Genomic DNA, 14,489 nt, shown 5'->3' on the forward strand with positions numbered 1-14,489 from the left:
ACATTACTACAATGAATAATTTTGATATACATCATTTTATGAGTGTGCAATTATATCTGGAGGATAAATTTCTAGACTTGGAATTACCTGGTCAAGGGTGTGTACATTTGTAGTTTTGGTAGACATAGCTGGAGATTCGTGTATTGCCACTTACCCTTCCCACTCCCCGGCAGTTGAGAATTGTTGCAGTGTAATAACAGATATTACTGACAATGGGAGAGTATGTTCCACATGTGAATGGTGTGGAGGCAGAAAAAGTAGAATCACTGCCCCCCGATGTCTTTTAGTCAGTATTTTTTATTCATCAAAGAGAGAATCTGCTTGACCAGGCTTGTCATGTCAAGCCCAGCCTCCTCAGGGTCTCCCAAAGTCACCAGCCCAGGCTTATTACCAACTTTGGTTATTACAACCTCAACTAAAGTCCAGTCTGGTGGCTCAGGGTCACCATGAGCCTAGAGCTGCCTTTCTAACAGGGGCTGTTGACTGAACAGGGTCTTATTGGAAGGAGCCTTGGACAAACACTTGGGTTATCATATCTATAAGGGCAAATATAATGCCAGGTTTCCCAGGACAGTCCCCATTATGTGTGTGGCCTGATTACTAATAGTGCTCCTTTCATTCTCATAAGTTTCCAGTTTGGACTATAATTTACTAATATTGCATAAGGTGGGTCTATTCATACTGTGTTGTAAGGAGCCCTGGAGGTTTGTAAAGGTGCCCAGGGAGAGAGATTTAGAGGGGAAAAAGAAGCCAAGCAGGTGGGATTTGGGACCCATTATTACTGTCTAATGTGACTAAGAGAAGTGTAAGCTTATAATAAATGAACAGATTTCCACCTTTTAGGAAGTAGATGGTTCTTAAACCTTTTAAATCAGATGTACTTGTTTTGTGTCTGCTGATTATACATCACACACACACACACTCTCTCTCTCTCTCTCTCTCTCTCTACTGGGCATTGTTTTCCTACCAAAACAGAGAATTGAAAATCTATTGAAGTAGTAATCCCTTGACCTCAGCAGATATAATACCCACACTTACCACATATTTGACAATTTAGATGGGGCTAGATCTTGAACTAATGGACCACTGATGGCTTTTAGCAAGAGCTTCCCTGGCAGCACTTTCACCTTATGCAGTCAGACTGGAGTCTGGTCTAGGTGAGAGAAGGGGCAAGAATTACATTTTGAGTTCAGTTCAGAGATGCTTTATTTTGATTTATTTACTTCCAAAGCTGCATGTAAGCAGTACAAAGGATAGATATGAGGTAAGGGAGATGCAGCTGTCCATTGCCTCGTTTGTTTTCCAGAGACGACATAAATTTGATGGTCTTGGCAACTGGAGAGAATGAGATGTCTTGGAGGTCACAGGAGCCCGGAAGTGTGTGCTTACTATCTTTCATACCTCCAGCCACATTAGCAACCAGAAACAACTTATGCTACCATATAAGGCAAAAATTTAGTTACCCAGCAAGCTGCTTCATTCAGGCTAATGTTCAGATTCCAGATCTTGAAAATGCTTGCTGTGCCTAGCCTGGTGCAATCTCTCCTTATCTACACCTGGGCAGCAGGGTGTAGTTTTCCACTTACTTTGCAGGCAGGCCTGTCCTTCGTCTACCACAAACATATTTAGCCTTTAAGTTCTCAAACAAACACTTGGCCTTTTGAATTAACACGGGCTAAAGGACATCTGTGTTGATTCTGATTGTCTAACTCCAAGGACCAGGCTTCCCATTTTGCTAATCACTTTGCCTCATCTCTTGCTGATTACTCCTGATTGCAAAAGCCCAGCTCTTCAATTGCTTCCTGATTCTCTTTGTCCTTCAAAACTATTTCTTCTGTGAAATAATTCATCCCTTACACACATGCAACTGTCACCATTTTCTCTTCACTTAAAATGTTTATTCTCTTCACTTTTGTTTCCATCATAGGCATATGCATCCTCTTAGTAACTCTTCAAACAGTCTTAAGCCTTTGTACTTTGTGGACACAGTGGAGTTAAGAGTGTTCATTAAGTACCCCGAGATCTATGCACAATCATAGCAAACAGGATCAATGACTAAAATGACCACCAACAATTGGTAATGTCATTAGCCTATGCTGAGCAGGACAGATGAAATTTTCCTCTGAAGCATAGTTTTGTGGATACATATGGAATTCCATCAGTTTAAGCTTCTTAAAAAGAGAGGAGCATCTTTTCTTTTTTTCTCCCTGTTTAACCTCTTTCTTCCCTTTCTCGATTTCTCAACTAAAGATGGCTTCAGATCATTTGTAGATTCCCAAGAAACTATTAATGGCTTGGATGACAGGGAAAAAATAAGTAGAATGGAATGAAATTGAAGATGACCTGCTATTTACATGAATGAGGAATTAATGTAAATGAAAAGCTTTTGTTTTAAACCACTAAAATATCAGGGTAACTTGTTATTGCGGCATAACTTAGCTTGACCTGACTATTGATCCACCCATTAATTCCAGAAAGCAAAGGGAAAACAGCAATAGGGATGTTTGGGAGAGAAAAAAATTCAAGGAGATTGTGACAACATGAGAGAGGATATTTAGCTGCCAATTAGACATCAAAGAAGCCTCCAAAGGAAATAATACAGGCTCTGACAGGAAGATTAAGGACCAGAGGATCCAAATGGAACAAACTTGCACAGTAACTTCCCCTCAGGAAATAGGAGGATAGTATTATGGACTAAGTGTTCCCCTCCCCAAATTTATATCTTGAAACCCTGCTCCCCAGTGTGACAGTATTAGGAGGTGAGGCCTTTGGGAAGTAAAGATTACATGAGCTCATGATGTCAGAGCACTCATGAATGGGATTAGTGCCCTTATAAGGGTCATGAGAGAGCATGCTACTCTCTGCTCTTTGCCATGTGAGGATAAAATGAGAAGTCAGCAGTCTACAGCCTAGAGTTACCTCACCAGAAGTCAATCATGTTAGCACCCTGCTCTGGGATTTCCAGCCTCCAAAACTGTAAGGAATAAATTTGTACTGTTCATATGCCAGCTAGTCTATGGTATTTTTGTCAATAGAAGCCCGTATAGACTAACACAGGGAGAAAAAGAATGAATTAAAGAAAAAAACTACGTTATTCTTAGTTGCCTGTAAAGTAGAAATGAAGCCTTCTTTTGGGACTAGGACTAAGAAAAACTCCCAGCCTTTTCTTTCTTCTGGGCCAAATTTGACCACCTAAGGTATGATTGAAAGCCCCAGATGAAATTCTTAAGATAGATCACACAAATCTCCATGAGGAAGTGTGCCATTTCAAATGAGGCATGGAAGTTGTGCTTCTGGTCAGGCTACTGTCTGGTCCAAATTTCTATAGTTAATGCAGTCTATGGAGAATGCAGGGGTCTCAGCTAGGGAAGCCAAGCCCTTGAATGATGTACAACACAGAGAAAGGTGCTTTTTAGGGAAGTTTCTTACTTTTTAAATATACTTTATGTCAACTGTGTTTCTGATCTAGTTGATGTTGGAAGCCAGGAATTTTCTCTTTGGAGCTGAGAGACTTTGTATTTAGAGGTGGGATTCCCCATAGTTTGAGAATTTTGTATTCATTGTTAACATTGTTGCCAATATGGATAACTCCTGCCTATGACAGGTACAGATTATGAGGTCAGTCACACCAACTTCCTAGGTCTCTAAGATGCATTAGGGCAGTAATTCTGAAAGTGTGGTCCTTGGGGCATCAGTATCACCTGGAAATTTGTTTCAGCTGCATCCAACACCTACTCAGTGTAAAATTCTGTGTGTAGGGTCCAGCAAGCTCAGCGTTAACAAACCCTCCAGGGGATTCTAACGCACACTTAAGTTCGAGAAGCACTGCATTACCAGTATCTGTCTGAACAACAAACGTGCATTCTTTCTTAAGGCAAGTCTTAATAGCCCAAGGCCAAGACTGGTATTGTTCCACATCCTCCTCAGTTGGCAGCAGGCCTCACTATCTTCATAGTACATCTCAAAATGGAGGAGGCCATAGAAAGGGCTCAGTTCTTTTTATATTGCCGAATTGAGCACCTTAAGCAACTCTCCTGGGTCAGTCCAGCTCCAGCCTAAATCGGCTTTGGGACCACAGACAACATAACCTTCATTGCTGTTGTATCTCCTTCCATGTAATTTCCACGTAAGACTGTAAGAGGCCTCTGATGAAATCTACCCTGCAAAGCCACTATTATCTCCATTTTATACACATGGAAACTGAGACCTGGAGAATCTAGTAATTTGCCACAGTCACAAAGTTAGTAAGTGATGGAGTTGGGATTTAAATCCAGTAAGTCTAATTTTAAAATCCATTGGGAAATTGTTTGGAACATTCCCAGATGCACACTTTGAAAATGCTACTCTGAGAAATACTGTCTACATTGGGTTGACAGCAAATGTCAAAAGTACCCTGTAGTATCAGCCTACTGTCATCAGTTATTTTGTTTTCCAAAATGAGGCAGTTGAGCCAAACATTAATTAGTGAAGATACAATCTTTTTTTTTTTTTTTTTTTTTTTTGAGACAGAGCCTTGCTCTGTCACTCAGGCTGGAGTGCAATAGCTCAATCTCCACTCATTGCAACCTCCACCTTCTGGGTTCAAGTGATCCTCCTGCCTTAGCCACCCAAGTAGCTGGGATTACAGGAGGATTGCATCACCATGCCCAACTAATTTTTGTATTGTTAGTAGAGACAGTGTTTCACCATGTTGACCAGGCTGGTCTCAAACACGTGACCTCAAGGAGGTCCCACCTGCCTCGGCCTCCGAAAGTGCTGGGATTACAGGCATGAGCCACTGAACCCAGCATGCCTGATTTCAAGATACATATATATTTTTTTTCTTAAACTGTTTGCTCTTCAAACTTTTCTTCAAACCTAGGGGCAAGATGTCAACCTCCCCTGAAATCCAAGCTCTACTGTACACATCTCCCTGGGATATCTAATAGACATCTCACATTGAACATGTTCAAACAGAATTTCTAATTCTTCACTCCCAACCTGTTCTTCCCCTAGTCTTCCCTTCTGAATAAATACACCATAATAGTCAAGTCAAATCCTAAGTCTTTTTAAAATTCCTTACTTACCTCTTCCTCCTATATCTACTTCATCAGCAAGTCATGCTGATTCTACTTCTAAAATATATTCTAAATCTATCTGCTTTTTCCCATTTCTACTGCTGTCACCTTATCTAAGCCACCATTCAGCTCTCAACCATTCTTCCCATGTTTACTACCTGAAATGGTTTGGCTGTGTCCCCACCCAAATCTCATCTTGAATTGTAGCCCCCATAATCCCAACATGTCATGAGAAGGATGGGTGGGAGGTAATTGAGTAATGGGGACAGGTTTTTCCCATGCCATTCTCATGATAGTGAATAATTCTCACGAGATCTGATAGTTTTATGAAGGGGAGTCCCCCTGCACATGCTCTCTTGCCTGCCACCATGTAAGATGTGCCTTTGCTCCTCCTTCACCTTCTGCCATGATTATGAGGCCTCCCCAGCCATGTGGAACTGTGAGTCCATTTAACCTCTTTTTCTTTATAAATTACCCAGTCTTAGGTATGTCTTTATTAGCAGCATAAGAACAAACTAATACACTATCCTACCTCCTAAAATCCATTTTACACACATATTCTGAGTGAACTTTTAAAAATATACATTGACATATGTATCTCCTCTTTAAATCCTTCAGGAGTCCCACCTTATTACATTTGGAATAAAACCCAAATGCCTTCCCTGACCCACAGTGGCTTCACAGGATGCAGCCCCTGACTATTCCTTGGCCTTACCTCCTCCGCTCTCACCCTTGCTTACCCCTCTTTAGCCACCTGACCTTCTTCTGCTCTTCAAACAGGACAAGCTCATTGCTACCTCCGTACTGCTTCCTCTTCCTGAAAATGTCTTTCTTGGGATTTAGGCTGATTGACCAACATATCACCTTCAGTTCTCAGAGAAAATGTTGTTTCTTAAAAACGTAATCCCTAATCACCCTATTTAAAGTAGTACATTCCCAGCCCACCATAGTACCCACTTACTGCCTTCATAGTGATTGGGATCAGAGCTGCTTTGACATATTAACCATTTGAGCTAAAGGTAATCGAGAGACAGCAGATGCAAAACGCCTTTTTGTTTGTTTGTTTGTTTGTTTTTTCAGAAAAAAATGTCTTCCTGGTATTCCTGGTACCAGGAAGAACAGAACATTCTTGTCACCAGAGATGAGGTGTTGACACTGAGATGAGTGTGCACAAGGAATAAAATTTAAGAATAACCCTTAAATTTTATTAGTTTCACCCATATATTTCCTAGTCATGTTCCCACAGTTTACCACCCCTATGAACCAAAACCCCTTTCTTTTGTCTAGTTTCTTCTCCACAATTTATTGCCCTTTGTTTAAATGGTATATAATCCCTGAGTCCAACTGTTTCTTTGGGATTTTCATATCTTTCTTGTGAAGCTCCCATACCATGTAACAATATTAACATCAAATAAAATGTGTATGCTTTTCTTCAGTTAATTCACAATTTTCAGGTACAGAAACTAGAAGAGTAGAGGAAAATTTTTCCTCCCCTACAGTTGCACTTATCTATCACAATTTATATTGCTTATTCTTTTACTTACTATATTGTTTAATATCCTCCCCATGAAAATGTAAGCTCAATGAAAGTAAGAGGAGTATTTTTCACCACCATCTCTATAGGCCTCGCATATAGCAAGTATTCGATAGTTGTTAAATGATTGAATCTGCACAGAGGTGATATGATTTAAGCCCCAAGGAGGCTGAGATATCTGAAAGAGAGAATGTCAACAGAAGAGCCCCACTAACTGACCACTATTCATATCATTTTAGGTCCCAAATACAGGCCAAGGTGCCACATTACCTGAGCATTTACTAAATGTAGTTGATCTTTTAAATGAGTTGATCTTCTTGTTGAAAGAAAAGGAAGACAACTGTGAAGGTTTGAACGAAGGCAAAGTGAACTACCAGAAAAAGGCATTGTGAATAGCACACAGCAAGAGTCTAAAAGTAGAACAAATATCAAAGAAATAAATTCAAAGAATAAAATCCTGATTTTAAAAAGCAGTTTTAAGAGAATCCTCAGAGAGGAAAGGGGAAGGGGCTGGGGGGCAGAAATTAGATAGTAAGGTACAGTATCTGTTCAGCAGTGGATTCAAATGGAAACTTCCACCAAATAGTATATATGCGTCTATTTTATGGGGAGAAGAGTAGTCAAAAGCATATTTTATTATATACAAAGTAAAAGAAAACAAGTGTGAAGCAGGGGCATTGCTAAGTTGACAGTGATAACAGCTCTCTAGTAATAGTGGGTTTACCCAGCTCCGTAACAGCTTCTTATAGTCCATGATGGCCTCTTCAAGTTTCATGTGCTACCTGGCATTTCCCATGAAAGGCCTACTGTGGTTGATCTGGTGTGTTGTTACTATGGTAAGAAATTAAAATGAATAGATATTTATAGTTTGTATACTACCACAGTGATACTTCTCCCCTGCAGTCAATAGTTTATTAGCCAGAGGTGTCTATCAAATGTTTGTATAGCAATATATCAAAGCAGAAAACCAATTTTTTAAAAAGCATGAACCTTTGAAAATGTAACAGATGTTACTCACACATACTTTTGTACAACAGAAGAACTTTTTACAGTGACCTATAAATATAGAGGCTGTCCTAAATAACCATAATATAATTTTTTACTATTTATGTCTCATATTCTACCACTTATGGCTAATATTATAGGAAATACATTTTTGTGATTCTTTTTGAGAATTGGTTTTTTAAAAAAGGAATATCATAAGGGAAATTATAAATGGAAAATTATGCAAACATAAATTTGATGAGAAGTACTCACCTTGTCAAAACAGGCCTGTGATTTAAAAAAGAAGTGAATTTGAAGAGATTTTTGATTGCATCATCTTTCTGTATAATCCATTTCCACATCATTTGATGGCACTGATGTCAGTTTTTCATCAGTTGTAGTGGCTGAGACACATTAGAATAAAACAGCCCTGGATTCATATTCCAGCTCTAACATGTCCTTCCTGGGTGGGTCACTTAATCTCTCTGAGCTAAGCTTTTTTCATCTATAAAATTGGGGTCATAGGATTATTATTGTAAAGATAAAATGAGATAATGTATGTAAAACATCTGGCATAAAGTAATGTGCAGTGCACAGTCACAGTAATTATTAATTAAATTCATCAACAAATATTTATTCTGTGCCTTTGTTCTAGGTTCTGTGAATGGGCATCAGGGCTGCCTGTGGGATTATAAAGGTTGTACATGAAGGAAATCCACAGGTCACTGTTTGCAGCAGTGCACCCTGGAGCTAGCATGGCACAATCTAGAGGTCATATTTGTAGCCCTAACAGTGGAAAGTAGAACGGTAAAGCTTATACTCTAATGAAAAAAATAATGTTTATTATTATGACTTCACACTATCAACACCCTAACATTCAATATAAGAATAATTAGTGAATCAGTAAGTACTAATTAAGCACTTACCAAATATTCAATGATGTGCTAGGTGAGGTAGGCAATGTGGAAGTTAGAGGGTGCCTTATTTCTGCAATTAAGTAGTTTAAAATCTAGTTAGGCAGTCAAGATACATAAAATGGAGACAAAATAAGTGCTAATTTGCATGATATAATTAGGTATAGGCAGACCTCACTTTTGCACAGGATCATGAGAAAGACTGTAAGCAGAAGCCATGGGAAGGGATCTTAATAATTGGTGGGACGTAATTATTCCACGTCCCTGACAAATTTTTGAGAAAACGTTAAAAACTCTCTTACAGTCATTACAAATGTGTGAAGAAATGAAAAAAATAGTAAAAATTAACATTTAATATACTGTAAGCATTAGAAACATTGAGGAGCAAAGTGTTTTACTTTTTTGTAAAAAACTCATCAAGAGTAGTTTCAACAGTACTTGCCTTTTCTCATTGTATAACTTACCATATCTTTTCTATGCCTTGGCAAATTTTGTATACCTTTCTAGGTTTAGATCAGCTTCCAACAGTTTATCCTTTGCCTTTTTTATGTCTTGAAATATCTCCTAGAGTTTCTTTTTTTTTTTTTTTTTTTTTTTTTTTTTTTGAGATGGAGTCTCGCTCTGTCGCCCAGGCTGGAGTGCAATGCTGCAATCTCGGCTCACTGCAACCTCTGCCTGCCTCAGCCTCCTGAGTAGCTGGGATTACAGGCACCTGCCACCACGCCTAGCTAATTTTTGTATTTTTAGTACAGATGGGGTTTCACCGTGTTGGCTAGGCTGGTCTTGAACTCCTGACCTCAGGTGATCCGCCCACCTCAGCCTCCCAAAGTGCTGGGATTACAGGCGTGAGCCACCACGCCTGGCCTCCTAGAGTTTCTTTAATGTGAAATATCTTCCTGGAATCACTTCCTCTGGGACATTGTCATCCTTTTCATCACAACCACTTTCCTCACTGATGTTGATGAGTTCCTCTGGCTGCATATCTAGAAGCTCTGAAACCCCAGCAGTGTCAACATTGCCACAGTCAGCATTTTCTTCTATAACTCCATTTATATTGGATTCAAATTTCACTTCCAGCACTTTCACTTTTCATTTCTTTGCTGTACTTCCGTCTAAGTCAATTCACTTTTTTGATTACCCATTTTTAGAAAATGTTACAGGGGTTAATCACTGGGAGACAAGAAGATAACACAGCTGTACACTTTGCTGTCTGGGGGTAAACCGAATAACAGATGTGCAGTGACCAATCACACACTATTCCGAAGGAAGTGATGTAATTGGTCATGGATCGTGATACGTGTTTGTTATTTACTTAGTGATTTGTCAAGAGCTAGGAGCAAACTTTGTACTTTATATGATTACTTACAGTTAATATACCATGGTAACTGAAACTTGAACTGTGTTAATGGAGGACTAGTATTATTTAATTAAAATGTGGTAACTGAAATTCATGCATATCAAAACTATGCAAAGAGAGGGTTGCCTATACTACATTCTCTTAGTTTTTAGCATATATCAATGGAAAATATGTTCTCTTGATGGAAAGCCATTTTATACATTATAACGGAATGGGTTAAACATGAAAGGTTAATCAGTAATATATCAAAATGAAGTATTAAACATGTACATACATATATAACATAACATACATAAAGCCAATAAATGTCTACTAAATCAAAGTATTAGCACACCTCATAATTGCATGGCACTACAGGCCAAAGTACTATAGTGCTTTTATGCTTTCTGATATTTTATTCCATCTTTTTCCTCCTTTATTTTTTGCCTTTTCTTCTACTGAAATTCAGGTCAAATGAAACGCAATAGAGTTTACCAAAAATAGCCACACAGTACCTAACTTTCATTAAAGTATTTCTCTATCTCCATGCTACATTTTTACCCTTCTGTCTACCTATCTTCTTATTTACATATATGCGGAGAAAGCATCTGGATAAGTTTTTTTTTGGTTGTTTGTTTGTTTTTGAGACGAAGTCTCATTCTTTCACCAGGCTGAAGCGCAGTGACGCGATCTCAGCTCACTGCAACCTCCACCTCCCAGGTTCAAGCAATTATCCTGCCTCAGCCTCCTGAGTAGCTGGGACTACAGACACATGCCACCATGCCCAGCTGATTTTTGTGTTTTTAGTAGAGACAGGGTTTCACCATGTTGGCCAGAATAGTCTCGATCTTTTGACCTCGTGATCCTCCCGCCTCAGCCTCCCAAAGTGCTGGGATTACAAGTATGAGCCACTGCATCCGGCTGGATAAGTTTTTATACTCTTAATGATATGCAGTGAAAAGTGAGATGATTTTTTTCCATGTTCAGATTTGCATTGTTTTAATTCTTGATGATGAGCACTGGTGAACATATTTAATGTTTACAAAAACAATACTAGTAATTTTCCCAAAAAACAAACCCAAAAGTGGAAGCATTTTAAAAACAGTTCAAATAAATTTCTTTAGAATTTTTCAGAATGGTATAATTTTCTCAGCATTTTCTCAGGGAAGGCACAATGTGGCATTTTGAATGGCAAAATTGGTCCTTGCTGTTTTTCTCTATACTCATTTTACAGTGCTGATTCTTATTGTTTTGAGACAGGGCCTCACTCTGTCATCCAGGCTGGAGTGCACTGGCATGATCTTGGCTCACTGCAGCCTCCACCTCCTGGGCTCAAGGGATCCTTCCACCTCACACTCCCGAATAGCTGGGGCTACAGGAATACACCACTATGCCCGGCTTTTTTTTTTTTTTTTTTTTTTTTTTTTTTGTAGAGATGGGGTTTCTCCACATTGCCCAGGCTGATCTCAAACTCCTGACCTCAAGTGCTGGGATTACAGGCATGAGCCACCACGCCTGGCCTTTGATTCTTACTTTTAAGAGGAACTGACAATAGTCAAGTGTCTTCCTACCAAATGATCAACTGCTTTATTCCTCAAATGATCTCCTGCTCTATGCTATGCTAAAACAGTTATTCCTCTACTATTAAAGGTCTTATCAAATTTTATTTTTGTTGAAAGATAAAATTAATGCTTTCCTATGGTTAAAGTAAAGAGCTGTTTGTTTTTTTTAAGTCTGGCTGAAGTTTTGTTTAGTTTGATTTGTAAACTCAGAGCCTTCAAGTTCAGGACTATCAGCCTTAGACTGTGTAGGGAGGCTGGAGAATCCAGGAAAAGACTCAAGTTTACATTCAGACATTGAGTAATCATCAATAGCAAGTAAAGATTACAGAGAATCCATTCAACTGAGTGTAAATTTTAAGTGTCTTTAAATTTTGTTTCAAATAATACTTTCTTACAATAAAACATATTAGTGTTTATTACACTGATAAAGAATAGCTGTCTGTTTCCAGCAAGCTATTTTTTTCTAGCCCCGAATTCACAAAGGGGCTTTGTTCTTTTTTCCTTGACTGAACAGACCAGTTTAAAAAATAAAACAGAATAAACACCTAGCGACACTGAACTCTCATGCTTGCTGTGGGTATATTTAGGATTTGTTTTTTTGACTTCTTTCTTTTTCTTTCCATTACCTTCTGGGAGTTAAACCTCTTGTTAGCTTCCATTTTTATTGATACAAAGAGTAGTTCCAAACCTCTCTGCTGCCTTGGCCTGTCACCCCCAAGGCCTCTAATTTTATATTTCTAATTGCTTGTAATACATGTCTTGTGATTCCCTAAAAGTTTACAATGTGATAGTTCTCTCTCATCTTAAGTTACTAAGGCCACTTCCTAAAATGGCCTCCCAGCACTGAAACGTGCATGTTTCTCACAACAGTTTTTTTCTTTCATTTGTTCCGACTTACATCCATTCATTCTGTTTAGTGTTCATGATACTTTACTTCCTCTTCTTCATTTCCACCACTCCTGACTGAATTATAATCCTCCCTTTTACCTGGGCATCTACAACAGGGTTCACCCAGAGCTCCTGACCCCAACCCATTCTGCACTCAGTAAACAGAAGAGACTCTTATTCCTCATTTTCATTCTTGTTCTGCCCACTGAAATTTATAGCATCTCCCAGAAATTGACTATATTCCATCGGCTTCAATTCAAGGATCTCTATTCTCTACTTCCTTTTCTTATCAAATAATGCTACTTTCTTGTTGGAAACTCTCCATTTATAATGAATTTATACTGCTTCCCTGTAGGAAACCTCATTTCATTCCAGATTCCTTACCCAGGCCTAAGAAGTGTCTGCCTGTCTTTCTGACCTCATTTCCTACCACCCTTGCCACAGCTCACTCTGCTGTAGCCATGCTCAGTTCTTCCTGTCCGTTCCTAGCCAGGCCTTGTGTGCTAGCTTCTCTCTTGCCTTGAGAACTCTTCACATGGGTCACTGCATGATTTCTTCTCTGTTGGGACTCAGTCCAAATGCCATCTCCTCAGCGAGGCCTTCCCTGACAATCCTGTCTAATACTGTACACGTACAGCCACTGCCATCACATTTCTTAGTTTTATTTTATTCATAGTACTTCATATTATTTTTCACTTACTTATTATCTATCTGTGCCACTAGAATAAGTAGCCTACAAGGGCCTATAATTTAGCTTTCTTGCTGGCTACTGTGTTCCTAAGACCTAGAACAGTGCCTGACACACAGAACCCAATAAATATTTGTTGAATGAATTATGCTGACATAATTTTTACCCCCCAATTAAGCCAACCAATTCTCTATGATGTCTTGCACATTTATTTGCCAATCCTTAGACATATGTTTTCTTCATTCTATTTCCCTCTACTGAATTCCGTTCACTCTTTTCTGTTTGTCAATTTTTATTAGTCACTTTCCTCAAAATCTAGCTGAAAGACCACTTAAAAAAAGGCCTTCTCAAATTCTTCCTGCCATGAGCATTATATTACTTCTCCTCCCCACAGGATTTACCCCTATAGTTTTCATTATATTATCTTGTGCTTCAATTTATTTTTAACATGTTGCTTTATAACACAATGTTTTTCTTTTTGAGTCATCTAGTTATTTTCTTGTTGAGAGAGGATATCGTTATGTGAAGAAAGCTTTGGACTATGAGTTCTGGCTAACAATTTCAGACTTTGGACAGACCATTTTCAACATCTGTAAAATCAAGGGGTTAGGCCTTTCATTTGCAGACCTGAGGTTGCAAAATGGCAGGCCACAGACTGTGTTACTGAGCCAAACTTTGGTCTGCCTGCCGGGTGCAGCAAAGCCAAACACTGACATTGAGATTCGCAGTGAAAGAAAATAAGGCATTTATTGCAGGGTGCCAAGCAGGGAGAATTGGGAAGCTTATGGTTAATACCTGAACTCCCCAATGACTTGCATGTAGGGGTTTTTAAAGGTGGGGAGACAGAGGTTTTAAGTAAAGTCATAAGTCAACACATAGAGGCTATACTTTGGTTTGACCTGAAAAGGCCAGACATCTCAAAGCAGGGGTCCACTGGTCATAGGTAGATTCAAAGATTTTCTGATTTTTTATTGGTTAAGGAGGTGAAGCTTTGTCTAAAAATTTGGAGTCTGCAGAAAGGAATGCTGAGCCTGTGGATGTGACTTCCTCCCGGCTCTTCAGGAAGAAATTTAGAACAAAGAACAGAGGTCATAGTTCGGTCCTCAGTTCCCCCTTACCGGAAGTCTACATGCCAGCAGACAGCATTTTCCATTTAATAGTGTCCAAGTTTCTGAAAAACAACTCAGGGATGTATGTTAGGATGTTATTAATATCTTTAGTTTCTATAGGGAATCAAACATCTAATGAATAACTTTCTTGGCTATTGTTTTAAACTACTATTACCTTATTGCTTATCAAGTTGCTCATTTACTTTTTTTTTTTTTTAAGACAGTCTTGCCTTGTCACCCAGGCTGGAGTACAGTGGTGCAATCTCGGCTCACTGCAGCTTTCATCTCCCAGGTTCAGGCGATTCTCCTGCCTCAGCCTTCCAAGTAGCTGGGACTATGGGTGCACGCCACCACACCTGGCTAATTTTTTGTATTTTTAGTAGAGACAGGGTTTCACCATGTGGGGCAGACTGGTCT

At 39.1% G+C, this 14,489-nt stretch overlaps 1 protein-coding gene across 1 annotated transcript in view; it reads left to right on the forward strand.

The window, feature by feature from the left end:
* The window catches only part of LOC104664428 (wiskott-Aldrich syndrome protein homolog 1-like), an 83,629-nt gene that overhangs the window by 17,004 nt on the left and 52,136 nt on the right, over window positions 1-14,489 (forward strand). The window lies entirely within an intron of this gene.

Source organism: Rhinopithecus roxellana, chromosome 1, assembly GCF_007565055.1.
Source record: "Rhinopithecus roxellana isolate Shanxi Qingling chromosome 1, ASM756505v1, whole genome shotgun sequence".
Classification (NCBI taxonomy): domain Eukaryota; kingdom Metazoa; phylum Chordata; class Mammalia; order Primates; family Cercopithecidae; genus Rhinopithecus; species Rhinopithecus roxellana.